This window comes from Stomoxys calcitrans, chromosome 3, assembly GCF_963082655.1.
Source record: "Stomoxys calcitrans chromosome 3, idStoCalc2.1, whole genome shotgun sequence".
NCBI lineage: Eukaryota > Metazoa > Arthropoda > Insecta > Diptera > Muscidae > Stomoxys > Stomoxys calcitrans.
Window position 1 is genome coordinate 8,058,743 of NC_081554.1, and position 16,144 is coordinate 8,074,886.

The window sequence follows — 16,144 nt, forward strand, 5'->3', positions numbered from 1 at the left end:
CGGTAATATGGGACTCAATAGAAAGGCATTTGGGAGTAGAGCATAAATTTGCCCAGGAACCGAGCTTCTCACACATTAATGAGTGCTTTCCGATTCAAGTTGAGTTTATCAACAATGCTATAGGCGAGTCCAAACGGCGTGCCGTAGTGCGACACCTCCTTGGGGAGAATTTTTTACATGACCATGCATGGCATAGTACCTCGCAAATGTCGCCAGCATTATGAGGGGATAATCATCGCTCTAAATTTTTTCTCGCTAGAATTCGAGCGCAGGTGTTCAGCGCCATGGGCGGACATAGGCCATTGTAGCACGAATTCGATATCCACATTCAGGCGAAATGGACTTAAAATTGACTAAGTGAGTATTTAAAGGACTGCTACTCTTACCTAACCTAATCAAAATACTAGAAATTATGCGTCGACAGTTTTTTCTTAGGAAATAAAAATTCGTGGAAAATTTAATAGAAACGAATTTCAAATTTACGGCCTTATTCACCAAACTTCGTGAAGCCTTAGGAAAGGTTTATTTGGCAGTTTTATAAAGAAAATCTGCCAAATAAACCCATTTCAAGTCTGCAATAAGTTTTGTGAATACCGGTGTTAAAATTTTGAACGCATTTCTATAGAAAATTTCATTGGAATTTGGTTTCTTTAGAAAATTTCTCTGATATTTTGTTTCTATTTTTGTTTGTTTCTCTTTCGAGACGAGCTCAATGATCGGAGATGCAAATGGGAAAGGAAAGCCAAAGATAGCAACACACACCAACCACTTTTCAACCATATTAAGTGTGATGGCTTCAAGGGCCGTGCGTTGGTATGCTGTATTTGAAACGTATTAATTGCGAAAACGCCTCTATGATACAATTATAACATTAACCACGCTCGTCAAACCTGTCTATTAGCTGCACTTTTTCCAATGCATGTATTTTTGTGCAATGACAGACATTCTCTCTGCGACAAATTACACTTCTTCCGTACTACACATGATTTTGTTCATCTGTTGGAAGTATTTAGTATTGCTGGCTTCGAACGCTACGACAACGGCAATGGCTATCGCTGTTGCTCCGTGTGCCCAGGTTTGAATCCTGGCCGTATTCTGCCGAATTTTTCATTTTCAAGTTTTTTGCCTGTTAGGGCGAGATCATTAAATTTTACAATTTTTGTTTGTTTCTCTTTCGAGACGAGCTCAATGATCGGAGATGCAAATTGAAAAGGATAGTCAAAGATAGCAACACACACCAACAACTATGGGAAGCGTTTCGTCTTTGGTTAGAAGACTTTTTGTTTGTATGGTAAATTTTCTTCATATTGTTTATCCAAACAAGCCCTCCCCTCTTTCTACGCCTCTTTTTTAGCGCAGTTTGTCTTACGTTTGCTTCCCAATATCTGGCCACTGCAACTAGAATATCATGTAATACAGTGGATACCAAACCAATTGAAAAATCATTTCTTTAATTCATTTTTAATAAACAGCAAAACAAAATTCCTATTCAAATTAAAAAAATTCTTTACTTAAGCCCTAATAAATATTATTTTTTTTTTTTTTTAATTTTCTTTATATAGAATTAATTTCTGAAGCTACTGTTCTTCTCGTTGCAAATCCGTCTATAGTTTTGCAAAAAAATTTTCAGCTGAATTATGTTTAAAATGTGACAGGTCTTTCGTTTTGTCTTTACAGACGAGAGTATCACATTCTTAGTATTTTTTTACGACTTTAGTTCAGTTCTAAGCGATACATTGTTGCTTAGCTGGCAAAGCTTATCTGGCACAACGAGAACCATCATCGGCAGCAGCTAAAGTAACCCTCCAAATAGAAACACCAATACCACCACAGACACCGAGACTGCCACCACCTTAACTATCAACAGCCACCATCTCTATTTACAATTAATTTTAGTTGTAGTCCATCTAAACATCTATCGTGGTCCCACGTCTGTCCCTCTGTCTCTCTGTCCGTGCGGCCATTCATCTGTCAACGCTGTTACTGTTGCTGCCTCTTATTTGACACTTTGCTTTCTTTATTTTTGGGATTCGCTTTATTGCCAGTAATTGTTGTCTACCATGCCTCTTGATAGGCCGCACGTCCCCCATGTAAGAATTGTTTCTCACCCATAGCCATTTCTCAAGCCAACCACCCACCCGCCTGTTTTTTCGCCTCCAGCATGAAGCAAACAAGTGAGCTGGAAATTTAAACTCTAACGTTTCAATGGTTATGCCATCCAACATTTATGGGCTATTGTTGTAGCGACTAACACCTCCACTTTATTATGCCTAAACAGAACTATTTTCTTGTTTTTTCTATTCTTTTAATAAAAGAAAGAAATTCAACAAAACATCTGTGTGTATTCTTTGACTTATCTCATAGAGACATAATAATAAATAATTAATGTAGTGAATTGTGTAAGAGATCTACATAACTTTGTATTAGAAGATTGGAGGTAATTGAATCTGTCTCACACTTTGGATAGCTCCATTTAATGTAAGAAAAGTATATTTGTTTATCATATGATGGTTAGTCGAGACACGAACCAGAAATAAAAGAAAATCAAACCACAAGTGGCAATTTTATAACTTTAGCAAATTTTTATACCCACCACCGAAAGATGGGGGTATATTCATTTTGTCTTTCCGTTTGCAACGCATCGAAGTATCCATCTCCGACCCTATAAAGTATATATATTCTTGATCAGCGTAAAACTCTAAGACGATCTAGCCATGTCCGTCCGTCTGTCTGTTGAAATCACCCTACAGTCTTTACAAATAGAGATACTGAGCTGAAACTTTGCACAGATTCTTTTTTTGTCCATAAGCAGGTTAAGTTCAAAGATGGGCTATAATGGACTATATCTTGATATAGCTCCCATATAGACCGATCCGGCTATTTAGGGTCTTAGCCCATAAAAGCCACATTTATCATCCCATTTTGCTGAAATTTGGGACAGTGAGTTGTGCTAGGCCCTTTGAAATTCATCTTCAATTTGGCAAAGATCAGTCCAGATTTGGATATAGCTGTCATATAGATCGATCCGCCGATTTTGGATCTTAGGCTCATAAAAGCCACATTTATTATCCGATTTTGCTGAAATTTGGGACAGTGAGTTGTGTTAGGCCCTTCGACATTCTTCTTGAATATGGCTCAGATCGGTCCAGATTTGGATATAGCTGCCATATAGACCGATCCGCCGATTTAGGGTCTTAAGCCCATAAAAGTCACATTTATTATCCGGTTTTGTTGAAATTTGGGACAGTGAGTGGTGTTAGGTCCCTCAACTTACTTCTTCAGTTTGGTCAAGATCGGTCCAGATTTGGATATAGCTGTCATATAGATCGATCCATCGATTTAGGGTCTTAAGCCCATAAAAGTAACAAATATTATCTAATTTTGCTAAAATTTGGGACAATGAGTTGTGATAGGACCTTCCACATTCTTCTTCAATTTGGCTCAGATCGGGCCAAATTTGGATATAGCTGCCATATAGACCGATCTCCCGATTTAAGGTTTTGGGCCCATAAAAGTCGCATTTATTGTCCGATTTTGCTGAAATTTGGGACAGTGAGTTGTTTTAGGCCCTTCAACATTCTTCTTGAATATGGCCAAGATCGGTCCAGATTTGGATGTAGCTGTCATATAGACCGATCCGCCGATTTAGGGTCTATGGCCCTTAAAAGTCACATATATTATCCAACTTTGCTGAAATTTGGGACAATGAGTTTTGATAGGCCCTTCAACATCTTTTTTTTTGCAATTTGGCTCAGATCAGTCCAGATTTGGATATAGCTTCCTGCCAAATTTCGAGAGAATCGATTAACAAATGAGCATTTTATTACATTATTTCTGCAAATCGGACGAACATATATATGGGAGCTATATCCAAATCTGAACCGATTTCTATGAAATTTACCACTAATATCGAGATTCATAAGAAAATCTTTCTTGTCAAATTTCGAGAGAATCGGTTAAAAATTACCTTTTTATTACCGTAACACTGAAAATCGGATGAACATATATATGGGAGCTATATCCAAATCAGATCCAAATTTTTCCAATTTCAATAAACTAGGCCGAAAAACATGCCAGTACCAAATTTGAAGACGATAGGATGAAAATTGCGACCTGTAGTTTATACACAAATTAACATGGACAGACAGACGGACAGACAGACGGACGGACAGACAGACAGACTTAGCTAAATCGAATCAGAAAGTGATTCTGAGTCGATCGGTATACTTATTAATCACTTCCTTTTGGCTGTTCCAATTTATAATACCCTGTACCACAATAGCGATGTAGGGTATAAAAACTCTTTAAAGGTAAAAGTGTTTCAATAGCCACAAACGATTTTTCGTTTAACGGACCAATAAATATGCTATTGTGTCTCTCCTACTAGAGAGAAGGGGTGAGTATGTGAGCCTATAGACCAATTATGGGCATAAATACTCACACTATTGCACATTACTGGGAACGTAGACAAGAAAATAATCCCAAGCAAGCCCATTGGATTGCAAATAATTGCAATTGTGAGCTCGTCACTAGTATATCATTACCTTCTTAATTAAGTAGCAATCATTTTCAGCAAACAGAAGACTTTTCAACAGCCAACCTGCTACTCTAAAATTGCAACACTATTGCTGTAATAGGAGAACTACCGTTATAATAGCTGCAAAATTTGCTACTAATATTCAGCAGACAGTGTTTGCTATTTTCAGCACACTTTTTTCTTTGAGTGTAATAGTTTTTATACCCTCCACCATTGGACGGGGTATACTAATTTCGTCATTCTGTTTCAAACACCTCGGAATATGCGTCTGAGACTCCATAAAGTAAATGTATTCTTGATCGTCATGTCACTTTAAGTCGATTTAACCATGTCCGTCCGTCTGTCAGTCGAAAGCACGCTAACTTTCGAAATAAATATTTGCTGTTTTACCAAAAAATTACTGCTGTAGCATTTTCAGCAGACTTTCTGCTGTAACAGCAAACATTTTTGCTGTTCTTACTAACAAATTTCTTTAAGTGTGATCCTAGCATATCTTAGGCTTCTGTTAGTCTATTTTCACTCTTAAAAGATACACCCTATATCATTTGTTCTCAAATAACTGACAGAGTGAAATCTTTAATTCTTACAAATATGCAATCCTACTCACCTCCCCCTAAAATGACCATCCCATAACATAAATTTGTCTCATTTATTGATGAACCTAAAACTTCGTTCTCTTTTGTCTGTAGTGTTTGTTTCGTGCTCGAACTGCACTTCCCAAAAATCCATACCCAAAAAAAAGTCTTTTGGCATTTTGTTTGTCTTAATCACAAATCGCACATTAACGAATCAAGGTTAATCTTGCAATTAAAAAAAGAGCTGCAGCAACGCCTTTTTTATCCACAAAAAAAAAATAAAATAAATAAAAATTGTCAGCTTAAAGCGATACCTGATAATGACCCAAGGCACTGGCAAGCCACAGAATACAACACAAGCATGTGCTTCCTTAATGGTCAAGCTTCCAAATGAATTCCAAAAACAAAATGTTCAAAATCGTATGACAATAATGAAAAATACAAAAACAACAAATTTAAGGCTGCATAAATCAATTAAATTTTTGGACTTATGGCCAGTCCATAAAAGACCACAGCCAGACAGCAACAGCAGCAACCAGCCACAACAAGAATATCAATGGCATCGCAGATATTCTGCAGAAGTTGTGAAGCCCCAAAAATGGTGACACATTTGCAAAAAAAAAAAAAAAAAAATCACATGCTGGTTATTCTTTTTGCATAAAATTTTAACTTAAAAATAATGATAATCCAAAGCTAGAACCTCTGAAGGTATTTAGTAAAATTTTTAAAGAATTTTTGAGAAAAAGTGGTATTTTAAATGTTCCAAACAATAGACACAGTTATACTCACAGAAAAAAGTTTGCTGAAAATAGCAAACATTGTCTGCTGGATATTAATAGTTAATTTTGCTGCTTTTGTAGCAGTAGTATTCTCTTGTTTGCTCAAAATGACTGCTGCTTAATTATGAAGGGGTTGTTAGAGGAAACAAGTAAAAAGGCGTTAAGTTTGGCCGGGTCGAACTTTCGATACCCACCACCTTGGGTATATATGTAAACCACCTTTCATCAAAATCCGGTGAAAATTGCATACCTTGTGCCCCATAGCATCCATATCGAAATATTTTCCGATTTGGACCAACTGCTAATAAGTACAAGTCATTGTTCAATTGTGTATCACAAAATATTGGTCGTTTTAGTGGCTATATCTAAAAATAAACCGATCTGGACCATATGCGACACGGATGTCGAAAAGCCTAACATAAGTCACTGTGTCAAATTTCAGTGAAATCGGATTATAAGTGCGCCTTTAATGGGGCCAAGACTTTAAATCGTGATATCGGTCTATATGGCAGCTAAATCTAAATCTGGACCGATCTGAGGCCTGAAGGGCCTAACCCAACGTACTATACCAAATTTTGGCGACATCGGACAATAAATGCGCTTTTTATGGCCCAAAGCCTTAAGTCGAGAGATCGGTTTATATGGCAGCTATATGCAAAACTGGACCGATCTGGGCCAAATTGCAGATATATGTCGAGGGGATTAACTTAACTCACTGTACCAAATTGCGGCGACATCGGACAATAAATGCCCTTTTAATGGCCCCAAAACCTAAAACCGAGAGATCGCTCTATGTGGCAGCTATATCCAAATCTGAACCGATCTAGGCCATAATGCAAAAGAATGTCGAGGGGCTTAACTTAACTCACTGTCCCAAATTTCAGCCACATCGGACAATAAATGCGACTTTTATGGGCCTAAGACCTTTAATCGGAGGATCGGTCTATATGGCAGCTATATCCAAATCTGAACCGAGCCAAATTGACGAAGGATATCAAAGGGGCTTATGCAACTCACTGTCCCAAATTTCATAAAAATTCGGACATTAAATGTAGCTTTTATAAGCCTAAGACCCTAAATCGGAGGATCGGTCTATATGGTAGCTATATCCAAATCTGGACTGATCCCGGACAATTTGAAGAAGGATGTCGAAGGGCCTAACATAACTTACTGTCCCAAATTTAAGCAAAATCGGATAATAAATGTGGCTTTTGTGGGCCCAAAACCTTAAATCGAGAGATCGGTCTACATGATATCTATATCCAAATCTGGACCGATCTATGCTATATTGCAGAAGTATGTCAAGGGGCTTAACTTGACACACTATCCCAAATTTCGGCGACATCGGGCAATAAATACGCCTTTTATGGGCCTAAGACCCTAAATCGGAGGATCGGTCTATATGGCAACTATATCCAAATCTGAGCCGATCAGGGCCAAATTAAAGGAAGATGTCGAAGGGCCTAAGACAACTCACTGTCCTAAATTTCAGCAAAATCTGATAATAAATAAGGCTTTTTTAGGCCTAAGACCCTAAATCGGAGGATCGGGCTATATGGCAACTATATCCAAATTTGCACCGATCCGAGCCAAATTGACGAAGGATGCAACTCACTGTCCCAAATTTCAGCAAAATCGGATAATAAATGTGGCTTTTATGGACCCAAGACCCTAAATCGGAAGACCGGTTTATATGGCAGCTATATCCAAATCTGGACCGATCCGAGCCAAATTGACAAGGGATGTCAAAGGGGCTAATGCAACTCACTGTCCCAAATATCATCAAAACCGGACATTAAATGTAGCTTTTATGAGCCTAAGACCCTAGATCAGAGGATCGGTCTATATGGTAGCTATATCCAAATCTGGACCGATCTCGGACAAATTGAAGAAGGACGTAGAAGGGCCTAACACAACTTACTGTCCCAACTTTCAGCAAAATCGAAAAATAAATGTGGCTTTTATGGACCCAAGACCCTAAATCGGAGGACCGGTTTATATGGCAGCTATATCCAAATCTGGACCGATTTAGGCCATATTGACGAAGGACGTCGAAGAGTCTAACATAACTCACTGTCCCAAATTTCAGCAAAATCGGATCAAAAATGTGGCTTTTATGGGCCTGAGACCCTAAATCGGCGGATCGGTCTATATGGAACCTATATCATAATATAGTCCGATATAGCCCGTCTTCGAACTTAACCTGCTTATGGACAAAAAAAAAACAATCTGTGCAAAATTTCAGCTCAATGTCTCTATATTTGAAGACTGTTGCATGATTGCAACAGACAGTAGGACAGATGGACGGACATGGCGAAATGGTTTTAGATTTTTACGCTGATCAAGAACATATATACTTTATAGGGTCAGAAATGGATACTTCGTTGTGTTGCCAACGGAATGACAAAATAAATATACTCTCATCCTTCGGTGGTGGGTATAAAAATTGAATATTCCTATTTCTATAAGTGTTGTGCGTCTTTAACTATGGTTCACTGTTGTCATGTCCCAACATAAATTGCCTCAACTTCAACGATATTTTGACCTCCATTTTAGATTTTTGTCTTTAATAGCCAGACGCACAGTAGGAGATTTATAAAACTGCCATTTTAAATAAAAAAATCCTTAATTGGAAAGAAAATATTTTTCATCAAAGGAAATTTTTCCTTCAAAAGTTGGAAATTTTATCATCTTTAACTAAAGTTTGCTCATTTTTGGCTCGAATCTCTAGAATTAGGAGAACATTTTTTTCAGTGTAGAGTTAAAATATGAACGCTTACATGACTAGCCCATCGTGTACATTTTAAGAAATTTGAAGTCTTGTTCGAATCACATGATGCTATGATATATGGTCACCTTTGAGCAAAAAACCAAACAAATCTTACCAAGCCATCGTCCCTCCAATACAAGAATGGCAAATTGTTAACAATGGCTTGGCGATTTCTTTTCTCTCTTAGGGGGTACTTAAAAACATAACAAGTTTAGTGTCAATTTAAAGACAATTTGTCATTGAATAATTGACAATTGTTTTAAATGTTTAAATAGTGGCAAAGCTAAGGTCTACACTAACATGGCTGTGTATGGAGGCAGTTTAGAGGAAGGGGGAAGTAAAAGGGCAATGCTATGGAAAGCTTAAAATCTCGGTTGGAAATCACAAATCGCTAGCCAGCAAGCCATCAAGCCCAAGTATTATTGCTAGAGAGAAGCCACGGCTGTAGCAGCAGCAACAACAACAACAACAGAAGAGAAACACTAATGGAATTTTGATGAAATGTCAAATCTTTGACATTTGTCCATTAACGAAAAATTAACACTTAACTAAAAACACTCCAAAGTATATTGGCATATCAGAGTGAGTGCGTGATAGTGTGTGTCTGTGTGTGAGTGTCAATGAATTTTGTGTGTTTATACCAACCCAACATTCGACCCACCAATGAACCAACAACAATGACACAAGTAACAAAATACATTTAATCAAATTATTACGATTGTTGTTGTATATGCAGGCAAACACTGCGATGTAGGGACTACGTAGACAGCCAGGCCAAAGATGCGATGTACGTACGCACATCAAATAACGAAACGATCAGCAGAAGCAACAACAACACCAGCAACAGAAGTACATTTGAATTGATCAGGGTCTGCAAAAGAAGTGATAAAGAAATTTAAATCCAAATATAGAGGAATTCGTATGACAATTCATGTGTGAGCTCCTTCACAATATATTCACACTCACAAGGCAGAGTGTGGTGTATGAGAATGGGTAATGGCAGGGTGGTTACCAAATGGTTTTGTCTACAGACAAAAGTTTCAACAAAATTTTCTGTAATAATGAAATTTCCAAACAATTTTTGTCCAAAGACAAAATTTTAACGAATTTTTCTAATTTAACGGAATTTCGAAAACATTTTGTCTTAAGACAAAATGTCAACGATTTTTTCTCTCAAGAAAAAATTTTAGCTAAATTTCCCCCAAAAAATAAATTTTAAGAAAATATTTCAATGAAATTTTCTTTAAAGCGAAAATTTCAAAAAAAAAAAAATTCTAAACTAAATTTTCACTTAAATCAAGATTTCCATGAACTTTTCTGTAAAAAAAAAATGTCAACGAAGTTTTGTTTAAGATAATATTCCAACAAAATTTTCTCCAAGGACAAAATATCAACAACATTTTTTCTCAAGAAATTAATTCAACGAAATTTTCTTTAATGATAAAATATCAATGAACATTTTTTTAAAGACAAAATTTCAACGAAGTTGTTTTTTAAAGACAAAATTTTAACGAAATTTTCTTTATAGACAAAATTTTAACGAAATTTTCTCTTTAGGCAAATTTTAAAGATTTTTTCTAATTCAACGGATTTTCGACGAAATTTTCTCTTGAGACAAAATGTCAAAGACTTTTTCTCCCAAGAAAAAATTGAGCGAAATTTCCTCTAAAGATTAAATTTCAAGAAAATATTTCAACGAAATTTCCTTTAAAGACAAAAATATCGTTGACAATTTTTTTTTAATGGCAAATTTCAATGAAATTTTTCTAATTTTGTTTTTTGTAAACCCTTCAGCAGCTTCGCCTATGGTAAAAGAACTTTTCTTTGGTTGTAAAATCAAAAACTCTTTAATGTCAAAAGTGTTTCGGTAGCCGCAAAGGATTGTTCGTTTACTGGACCTATAATTATTCTCTTGTGTCTTTTCTGCTAGAGGGAAAGGATGAGTATTTGAGCATTTAGAACAGTTTTGGGCAAAAATACTCACCTACACATTACCGTGAAGGTCAACAAAAAAATAATCCCAAGCAAGTCCAGGAGCTTGCAAATAATTTCACTTCTCATCACTGATCTATACACATTCTCATACACACACAACAACACATTCTCATACAAAGTAATGTAAAACCAGTAAGAAAAGGCAAAAGTTGGCCGGGGATGACTATAAAGTACCCTAAAACACCGAGAATAAGCAAAAATGCAAATGCAAATTTGCCCATGAACATTTTATTAAGGAACAGGGGCGAACTTCTCACATATCAATGAGTGCAGTGCTATTCAAGTTTAAGCTCAATGATAAGGGGCCTCCTTTTTATAGCAGAGTCCGAACGGCGTGCAGCAGTGCGACTCCTCCTTTGGGGCAAAGTTTTTACATGTCATAGTACCTCACAAATGTCGCCAGCATTAGGAGGAGATAACCACCGCTGAAAAATTTATGATGGTCTCGCCAGGATTCGAACCTAGACGTGGCATGTCTGCCAATGACGCTGACGGACTGCACTCATTGATATGTGAGAAGATTGCCCCTGTTCCTTAGTGGAATGTTCATGGGCAAAAATTGCATTTTTTACCATCCGCAACCTGAGATAACGATGAACACCACACAAGAACAAGTCGGAGCTCAAAGTTCCCGCCTGTGCTCATAGTTGTCCCTTGTTGGCCGGGAACTCATAAGAAGAGCATTTTTTACCCCATTTCGATGAAATTTCGGAACAGTGTGTTGTACTGGATCCTTAGATATCTTTCCCGAATATAACGTACATCAGGTCATGTAGTTGTTGTGGTTGTGTGTTGAACACTAAGGCTGCCGTCCTTGTCATATTTGGATATAAGGTCTTGAGTCCATGAAGTTCTCATTTATTACCGCTGAAATTCGGATCCTGGCGAGGAATGTGAATTGCATTCATTCCTCCTTTATCAGCAATACCGAATAGGATTTTGCTTAAAGTTGGCCTAAGATATATCCCATTTAGACCGATCTCCTGATTTAAGGCCTTGAGCCTATAGAACGACACATATAATACCCGAATTCTCTGAATTTTGTAACAGTCAGTTGTGTTAGACCCTTTGCTAGCCGTGCTTGTGGGTGGTTCAGATTGGACCATATATTTTTGGATACAGTTGCCATATAGACCGTTCTCCCGACTTGAGGTCTTAAGCCCATAAAAGACTCATTTATTACCCGATATCAATGATATTGAGAATAGCGAGTTGTTTTAACCACGCGGAACCCTTGCCCTAAATGTGATATAGCTGTGTATAAACCAATTCTTAGAATCGAAACTTTTCCCATCAGATTTCAAGGAAATTTGAATCTTATACATAAAAATCAATTTGTGTTTGTTTGTAGGTTTGTTTGTTTGTGTGGCTGAACCGATTTTCTTGAAGTTTTCACAGATGGTACATAATGATCCCGTGGTGAAAATAAGGTACTTCTATTTTTGATATCTGAAGGGGGGCGGATCCTCCGCCTTACCCTAATTTTCACAAACGCCAGATCTTGTAGATACGTGGTGCGATTTAAGCGAAATTTTGTTTGATCTCATATAGTACCCTAAAAAAAATTTGGTATCCAAATTTTGGATGCGGTACCTAGGGGGGCCGCCCCACCCTAACACCTACCAAACATATATTTAGCCCAATCACGACAATATGGGGCTCAAATGAAAGGTATTTGCGATAAGAAAACGTATCTGATATCCATTTGTCGAACCAAGTGCTAGGGGGACCACCCCAACCCACAAAACACCCCCCAATTTGGACATATTCACCGATTATGGCAAAATGGGACTGAAATGAAAGGTATTTGCGATTAGAATACGAGTTTTGTATCGAAATGTGGGACCACGTTTCTGGGGGTCCACCCCTCCCCCAAAACCCCCCCAAACAGGACTTATTTACTGACCATGGGAATATGAGGCTTAAATAAAAGGTCTTTGAGTGTAGAATTTGAATCTGATATCCAAATAAGGGACCTAGTGTTTGGGGGGCCGTCTCTCCCCAAAAACATCCCCCAAAGGGGACAAATTTAAGACCTTGGCAATACGGGATTCAAATGAAAGGTATTTGGGAGAAAAACACAAATCTGATATCAATATTCGAGAAAATTGTCTATGGGGCCATCCCACCCCCACAACACCACCCCACCCCCCAAAACACCCCCAAATCGGACATATACCGATCATGGCAATATGGGACTCAAATGAAAGGTATTTGCGAGTAGAATACGAATCTGATATCTAAATGTGGGACCACGTTTCTGGGGGGGTGGACCCCTTCCCCAAAACACCCCCCAAACAGGACTTATTTACTGACTATGGGAATATGGGGCTTAAATAAAAGGTATTTGAATGTAGAATACGAATCTGATATCTAAATAAGGGACCTAGTGTTTGGGGGCCGCCTCTCCCCAAAAACATTCCCCAAAGGGGACAAATTTACGACCTTGGCAATATGGGGCTCAAATGAAAGGTCTTTGGGAGTAAAGTACGAATCTGATATCAATAATCAGGAAAAGTGTCTATGGGGCCAACCCACCTCTCCGGGGGCTGACCCGGGCCCCATATATCCGAGGTGGTGGTCACCCAAAGTTCAGCCCGGCCGAACTTAACGCCTTTTTACGTCTTTTCCTCTTAAGCAAGCTTATGACCCCCTCTATTATACCCCTAGTAAATGTATACGATTTTATTTATTTGTCTTCAAATGGAAGTAAACAGATGAAATGGAGCCTCTCTACACCACAACAATACGAGTACACGGGGTCGAGGTATACCCCTCTCTCCTCCTTCTTTGACTTCTTGTCAATAGATATGAAATTTAAATACCCCCAAAGGCAGACAATGGCATGTAATTACATATTTATGTACATCATAATAAACGGACAAATAAACATCTACAACAGAAACGTGCTGTACTTATGTGTGTGTGTGTGTGTGTGTGTGTGATTTTATGCAGACGACAACAGCGATGGCTACAAATCCAGTGCCAAAGCTTCTTAAAAAGATTTCATAAAAATTTTTGTTAATTTTTTTCTGTTATTTTTTTTTCATTTATTAGTCTGTTATCAAATCACAGACTGGTACTGTCGCGACTCTTGGTGGTGACTTGTGGCAGAAGACATGCGAAGAGAAACACACAGCACACACACACACACACACATACATACATACGTACGCGCATGGACTATGAAGAAGACGATTTGAAGAAATTGAGGACGGCCAATTGACTTGGCAGCCTCTTGGTATGGCCCCAATTTCCGATCACTCTCGATGATAAAGACTCAAAACTACTTTGGAATCCCACAAAATGTTCTACATTAAATGGTAGCTATTTTTCTTTCATCAGAATCAATCTTCAACAGAATTTGAGGCGTATGAGGAGCAAAAGAAGACAAACAATTTAGGCATACGCAGATAACACAGATTTAATTGTTTGTGAGTGGGAAAGAAAAAAAGGGAGGGCGAAAAATTTGATTTTTCTTGAAATTGGTAACTGAAAATTTGAATAAAAAAAAAAGTCTGAGAACTTTTTGAAGATGTCCTTCATTAAAAGGTCATGTAAAACTGAAAGCTCTTATCTAAAACAAAGAGAACCCTGAAGGGATAAGATTCAATGAGAACCCAGCTGCAATGTTTACTATTAATGATTATACCCGCATACTCAATAGACCTCACAGACGAATTCGGGTTAGTGCAATTCTAGGTGAGGAACTCAACATCGATATTCTTTATATTCTGGGCTAAGACCTGTCTAGGCAAAGATCAAATGAGTTTCGTTAATCTATCTTTTGATTAATTTCAAACCTCATTAGTCTGCACCAATCCACCCTAATACTCTCTGCACTAAATAATTGGCCTGCATTTTCATAAGCCTTAAGCGAATTTGATTTGATGACTTTTACCAGAACTATTCAGCACAAAGTTAAGGTGTTAATTTTGTAGTTCACTCAGTCAGTCGCGCTTGTTATCTCTCAAAAACACCCCAGTGTTTATCCTCCTCATATTCGGTTCCAGTTCAGAGGCATCGTATTCCGTAAAACCTTTGCGGGTATTTATTTACACTTGGCTTTTTACCATGGCGCAGAAACGACACAAGGGAAGCTAGTGAGGGCAACAAGTGCTTACTTTTACCAAGTTAGAGGATGATATCCCTAAGCGACCACGTCAACGCTATCACAGCCAGAAGTTGAAAATTTCAAATTAGGCGCTGGCTGACTTGGTTGGCTGTATGGTTAACGCTTGCCCACCCATACCCTACTCCATACCACACAGTCTAACTTTTGCTGGGTGAATTTTTATAAAGTTTTTTCTTCATTTTTTTTTTTTGTTTTTGTTTTTGTCGCCGCCAACGTCGTTATGGGTTTTATGGCATGCCTGCCATGGTATCAGGCATCATATGCTCTTGCTGCTCATATACTTAGAGCAGCGAATGGCTGACTTAAATGTCTGTCCAATGACTTGGATGACTGATGTGCGATGTGTTTTGCTTTGCTGTGGTGTGGTGTGGTCTGGTGTTGGTTGCTCCTCGCTCAGATTATTATAAAAATATACAAATAAATAAAAGTATTTGGTTCTGCTTGCTTTTTGTTTAAAGAAGTGTGGAAAATAGTGATCCCAATAAAAAGCGATGAACACAGAAAAAACAAAAACTTTTCTTAGCCAAATAGTTGGTGGGGCAAAATATTACATTTCAGACACTAAATAAACTTCAATTTCTGTAAGCAATGAAATCCGAAACTATTTCTATTTTTGTGTATACAAATGATATAATCTATGAGGGGGGGATTTGTTGGCAAGTCCAAACTGAAGAGTTGATAAAATGGGGAAAAAAGACTGCAAAAAATGGGCAAATAATTTTATGTTGAAGAAATTGAAATTTGTGAACAAAATTATCATCTACCAATTCTTTTAGAAAAAGCATGCTAAGTTCAGCCGGGCCGCATCTTATATACCCTCCACCATGAATCGCATTTGTGGAGTTCTTACCCGATATATTTTTGTAGAGAAACAAAGGATAAAAGACAAGAATTGCTTTGCTAATTGATTTTTGGAGACCACAGTAGAGGTATGCGTGTAAAATTTCAGCCAAATCGAAAAAAAAATTCGGCCTTTTAGGGGCTCAAGAAGTAAAATAAAAAGGGAGCTGTATCTGGCTAAACACCGATTCAGACCATATTTGACACGTATGTTGCAGGTCATGGAAGAAGTCATTGTACAAAATTTCAGCCAAATCGGATAATAATTGCGCCCTCTAGAGGCTCAAGAAGTCAAGACCCCAGGTCCGTTTATATAACAGCTATATCAGGTTATAATCCGATTTGAACCATATTTGTCACAGTTGTTGGAAGTATTAACAAAACACCTCATGCAAAATTTCATCCAAATCGGATAGGAATTGCGCCCTCTATGGGGTAAAGAAGTCCAGATCAAGATCGGTTAATATGGCAGCTATATCAGGTTATAGACCGATTTGAACCATATTTTCCACA